The sequence below is a fragment of the Haliaeetus leucocephalus genome, unplaced genomic scaffold (genome assembly GCF_000737465.1).
Source record: "Haliaeetus leucocephalus isolate CR32 unplaced genomic scaffold, Haliaeetus_leucocephalus-4.0 Scaffold339, whole genome shotgun sequence".
In the NCBI taxonomy this organism is placed as follows: Eukaryota; Metazoa; Chordata; class Aves; order Accipitriformes; family Accipitridae; genus Haliaeetus; species Haliaeetus leucocephalus.
The window spans coordinates 18,334,455-18,340,078 of record NW_010972775.1 but is presented as its reverse complement, the minus strand read 5'-3'; positions in this window follow the sequence as shown (position 1 = coordinate 18,340,078).

The following is a 5,624-nucleotide window of genomic DNA, read 5'->3' as shown; positions in this document are numbered from 1 at the left end:
ATCTGTAGGGTTAGTTCATAGTCAATTTAAGGGACCATTATATGACTCTCATGACATTTTTGACTTCTGGACAAATAAGGACTAACATGGATTTAATCTTCCACCTTGCAATAAAAGTGAAAGGAAATATCTGGGCCATAGAAGTTTAACCATCAGGCTTGCTGAGCCTGGCATTTTCACCAAAGTATAGTGTAAAAAAAGGGGCAATAAGGATGCCTGTGACCCTGATGAATACAAAAGCTGTCTCTGTGGTTTATCATGCTAATGAATTTCTCCTGGTTTTGCTGTCAAAAGGCCTAATTCTTTCACTGGTTCTTGAACTAGGAAGCAGCTGACATTGCGCCAGTTTCCATGGGTGGGGTGGAGATCTGGTGTGGGAGCTTTGGTGTCAACGTACAGGAGTGATGCCAGGGAAAAGCTTGTGAACTGTCAGTCTGTCCTAGAGGTGGGGGGTTCCTGGAAGGCAAACCTTTCCCCTGTGCATTAGCAGTACCCTGAAAAAATTATTTGCAGAAATGCGTGTAAAATTTGGACTTTGCTGAAGAAAATGAGAAAGAGATGAGGGACACAAATAAGGGAACAAAAGCTGCATAAGTGTGAACATAACCAGGTTATGGTTACCTTTCAAAGTGTTACTATGCTTCAGTGCTGCCACAAGTTACAGCCTGCCAAGTGGGTAGGAGACCAAACCAAGATATATTTCTTAGATGGCTCAACTGTCTCAGGCTTGGAGGTTCATTAGGAAGTGAAATCATCCCAGGAATACCAAAACACCAAGAGGCAATAAAGATGATATAGATAATGCATTCTGATTTCTTCTAGCATTAACTCACTTAAAAAGCAGTATTAAATAGAAAAGCAGACTTTTATAAGGTTGTAAAACAAAAACAAAATACAGAAAGGCATATCAATACTGGGTATTGTTTGCCTGTAAAGCAAGCCAAGGGGACAGTAGTTTGCTTAGGTTAGTGTGACTCTGGGGTAAATAGGAATAGACATTTAGGTAGCAGTATACTGGTCAGTGAGTGTGGAATGGACATGAGAACAAACGGCATTAAATATTGCCCAGGTCAACGATTAATATATTCCCATAAACTTGCTAACCTCATAGTCTCACCCCCCTCTGCATTTTTCAGTTTAATTGAAATTAATGTGCTGGTTTTAAGCAGCTATATCAACAGCTTTAGTTATTATACATTTGACAGCAGATAAGTAAAAGATTGTATTAACAGAACAAAAATGTAGTGCCTTGCTTAACAGAAGCTGCTTCCGGCAAATGGGCTTGGGAGTTTTAATAAACGCGGTGGCTACCTACTGTACATACATAGGCAGAAGCTCCAGAGAGGTACTGCAACTTGGTGTCCTGGATCTAACCTGGAAGCTGGACCAGTCTGGAGTGAGAGGGTTGGACCCGTATGACCTCCAGAGACCCTTTCCAACCAAAATTATTCTATGAATCTAAGATCTTCTGTTGGTAATGGAATGAAAAAGTCCCTTGCAGTTGTGAGTTTGGGGCTGGCCAGGCCAGCATTCCTGGCAGCTCACTGCAACCGCAGGAGAGAGAAATGCCACAAGCACCTACTCAGGAGGTAAAGACATATTTCCTCTGTTTACACTCACTGTGATTCATTACAGCCCCCAAATTATCTTTACATGCTCACTACTCCTGCCTGGAGCAGCACCACGAAATGAGGGGAGGCTGCTCAGACTGCCTGGGATGGGAAACTCTCCTTTCAAAACTCAGGTTTTCTTCTTCTCTGTCCATCTGCTGCAGTGTCTCATGCCCATCAAAGGTGGTGATATTTCAAGATCTTTCAACTGCCAGACAGCTGTGGAGTGGAAGTGTACGCGTTAGAGCAAGCCATTACACCTCCTTGGTGGTTCTGGTGATCACGGGGATTCTCATTGGCATCTTGAATTTTGGGTGTTCAAAATACCATAGGTGGATCCATCTCTTGTTTAATTATTTCTTGTGAACAAAATTCTAATAAATGGAAAAAACTGCTTAATTTTTACGAATGTCCCATCACCAGGGAAGTACATGAAAGCAGGCCACAGAAGGACTTAAGGATTTAAATTCCCATAAACTTAAAGGGCAGATAGGCACCCAAGTAAGAATTAGGTTCCTAAATATCTTTATGGAGCTGCCATTTTCTGTTTAGGCAATGTAACTAAACCAATCTCCCCTGGGCCTTATAGTCACATAAATGAAATATACCGATTCGCTTTCCCCTTCTTCACTTCCTCACAGAAGAGTTTAATATAATTTTTTTTTACATTAATATAATTTTTTGGCATTTGCTATCAGTAAAGTTATATTTCATGCAGCTGTGGTCAGAAGACTGCTGAAGAAATCCACTTTATTTAGAGGATGTTTGTATTGCAGTGTAAACAGAAATTTTCAAAATAGCATTGCCGCTGCTTCTTCTGCACCAACTGCAAAGCTGAAGGTATACATATTTCCATGCTAAAAGTCAGCATTGGTCTATTTACCGTGGTAACCTGCTTCTATTCGCGTTCAGCTTTTCACTGGAACTTGTCAAGCTTTAAAATATTGTGATAATTTTCCAATGTTATACCATTGGGTGCAGTAGAATTTCTCCTGGGCTGCAATTAGCCAACAGCTTATGTTAATTTTAATTAATTAACTTAGGTTGATAGTAATGCCATGTAATAAAGCATTTTGCTCAGTGTGAAACTTGTCCGTCACATTTGTTTGTGACCTAAGTTAGTAATTATGTGTGCTTAAGTCAGTGGTAAATGGAAATAAAATGATGCGTCAGAGCCAAAATGAGGTAATTTGTGTCAACTCAGTTGGTTGATAGTGTTATAAAGGTAAAAGACACAGGAGTGCTGGTTTGAAACTGGTCATTATTTTGTAATCCAAGGAATCTCTCATGATGCACATTCAGTACTAATCAAGACACCATTTTCTCGTGTGAAAACTCTGTCTCGTAGCACAATAAATCTAACTAAAACCCCAACTAATGTACAAGGTTCAGTAAGAAGGGTGGCATTTGAATTAAGATGAAATTGCTGTAGTTCGGTCCCTCCTCAGCTTTTGAAATCTAAATGATCAGCAAAAGTGAACATCAAACCTGTGACTAATTGTTGAATGATTGAACTAATTAATAAAAATAAAAAGTTGTTCTGGGAATGACTTTTAATACCAATGTCTTACAGTGCATTATGGAACCTGAGAACATACTCACTTGCACAATATTTACCAATTTTGCTGTTTTTTCCCATTCCAGGTGTGTTTTGGAAATAGGGTTCTTTGCCTCCACTGTTGTTTCAATAAATTTGAAAATTGCTTTTTCCTTCAGAACTTGCATTTTAATTTAAAGGCTAATATCCTGTCTGCTTTATTTCAATTGGACACTCATGTTTTTCAGTGTTGCCTTTGGTTTCAGGGTGAAAGAAATTTGTTGTCTATATTTTTGCACCTTAGACCAAAACTAATTAATTACTTAAGCGTCCAACTATTCTGACTTGCTTTTGATGTCTAAGTTTCCAAGACATAAAACACCCCAACAACCTCAGCAAATGAAAACAAGAACACAGAAAAAAATTCCACCCTGTGGATTATCTGTAGGTTTTTTTCCTAAAAGGTTCAGCTTTATTTTTCTCTTGCTGGAAAAAAAGTACTCATTAAAGAAACTGATGATATTACTGAAACTACCTCTTCAGGCAGCATGACAAGCCCAGCAGTAGTACAGCGTAGGTATATGAGTTTCTTCCACTGGAGCTTCTTGCAAAGAAAAAGAACTAATTTTCTTATTCAAACTTGTATTTGATTGTCAGCCCCCCCCCTCCATGTGTCTTGTTGAACACATGTCAACAGGTAAGAGTACCCTTGATCAAAGACCAGTTCATTTCAATATAGTGAGTATTAATTCACTTCATTCTAGAAAAAAGCTACTGGTGAAAATCACATGTATTGCCATGGAAATTGTATGTCCGGTTGCATGGGAAGCAAATAATAGCAAATAATGTAACTATCATCACCTTTATGTGTTAGAATCACAGAAAGATGGATTTGTTTGATCGTTGGCAAGTTGAAATTTTTGTTTTGAATCAGTGCTAAAAATTTACCTTGACCTGAAACTATGTGGCTCTCTGAGCATTTGCATTATTTAATACTTGCTGAATAGAATTGAATTCCAAAAGAAAAATGCTATTTGGAAAAGAAATATTGAAACATTTAATCTAGAAAATATAATTTTTTTTTTTTTGCATTTTTTCCACAATAAATAGATCAATCCTTTCCAAGAGTGCATATATTCATATTAAATCTCCTTTCTTATCACAATATGATATTTCTTGAATTTTATTCCTTAAAGAAAGTCTTTGACTATACAGCATTTACATTTCAATGATTTCAGCAAATTGATATGTTCTTTTTCAGACCAAACAAATTAAAAATTAATTCTGGCCTTCTGGTCGCCAAATGGAGAAATAGCAATTTGGGGCTCAGTTAACTTTTTTTCCCTACCAGTATCCTGCTTCTTAATAAACTGCATTTCCTATTGGAAAATAATTCAAATGGATAATTCTTGCTGGACTCTGCTCATTGCAGATTGGGAAACACATATAAATTTACGCTGGAGAACGGAAACCTGCAGCGTGGGATCTCTTGAGTAGGTTTTACAAGAAGAGCTATGACTGATTATTATGCTAATATTAACTTCCAATTGTTAATGAACCTTTCATCTTGAAGGATCCCCAAACACTTTACAGACTGCAGAGATCTCTCCCACTCCCACTGAAATGCAGCCAGCTCTTCTGGCCGTTTTTTGTGACTCGGTGTTACTCAATAGTAGAAAATAACCTCTGCCTGCATCTACACCGGCAATGTTTAGAAATGCAGAAAGTAATTACCAAGTTGGACTGCAGCCAAAGCACCGGTTCTGACACTCTTGTTCCTGTGAGTGAAAAGTGCTATAGTATCTTTAAGTGGCCATAAGTCAGAGCCTGGGTCCGGCGTCTTATCAGAAACACGGAGGCACTGGTACAACACAGAGTCTCAGGGGAGGATGGGAGCTACTGCCTCAGTCCCCGTGTGATTTCTTGTAGCAGCTCCAGGTTTTACTTAGAGACTCTCCCAGTGGAAATTGGGCTGATGTAACCCTGCTCGTCTGGTAAAACTGAATATGGTTACAGCCTGACTTGCGCATGGCCACCACGCTGCTGTTTGGAATGGATTAAGCTAAAGTTAGGCATGTGCGCAGATGACACTTTTAAACAAGACTTATTTCTGGAGATCAGTGGTGATTATCTGTGCTGTTAGGAGATTTGGGCTTTTTTTGCATGCATGTTGGGAGTTTACCTGAAATATATGTGTATTTCCGTCTGCCAAAGATTTCAAACTGTATGTGCAACACAGCTACACTCCTCCCATTCCTAATGACATGTTTTATGAAAGAAAGCCAAACCAACCGATGCTCTTAACTTTAGAAAGATTCAATTTCTAATTGTCTGGCTCAATAAAAGGAGCCAAGATTTCTTAGCAAGGTACATTCCCTCTAACTGATACTGATTTAAATGAACTTGTGTTTACTGTAAACATTCTTGCTGCATGAAATGTGCTTCCTCTACAGAAGCAGTGACATTTTTAGTGATGG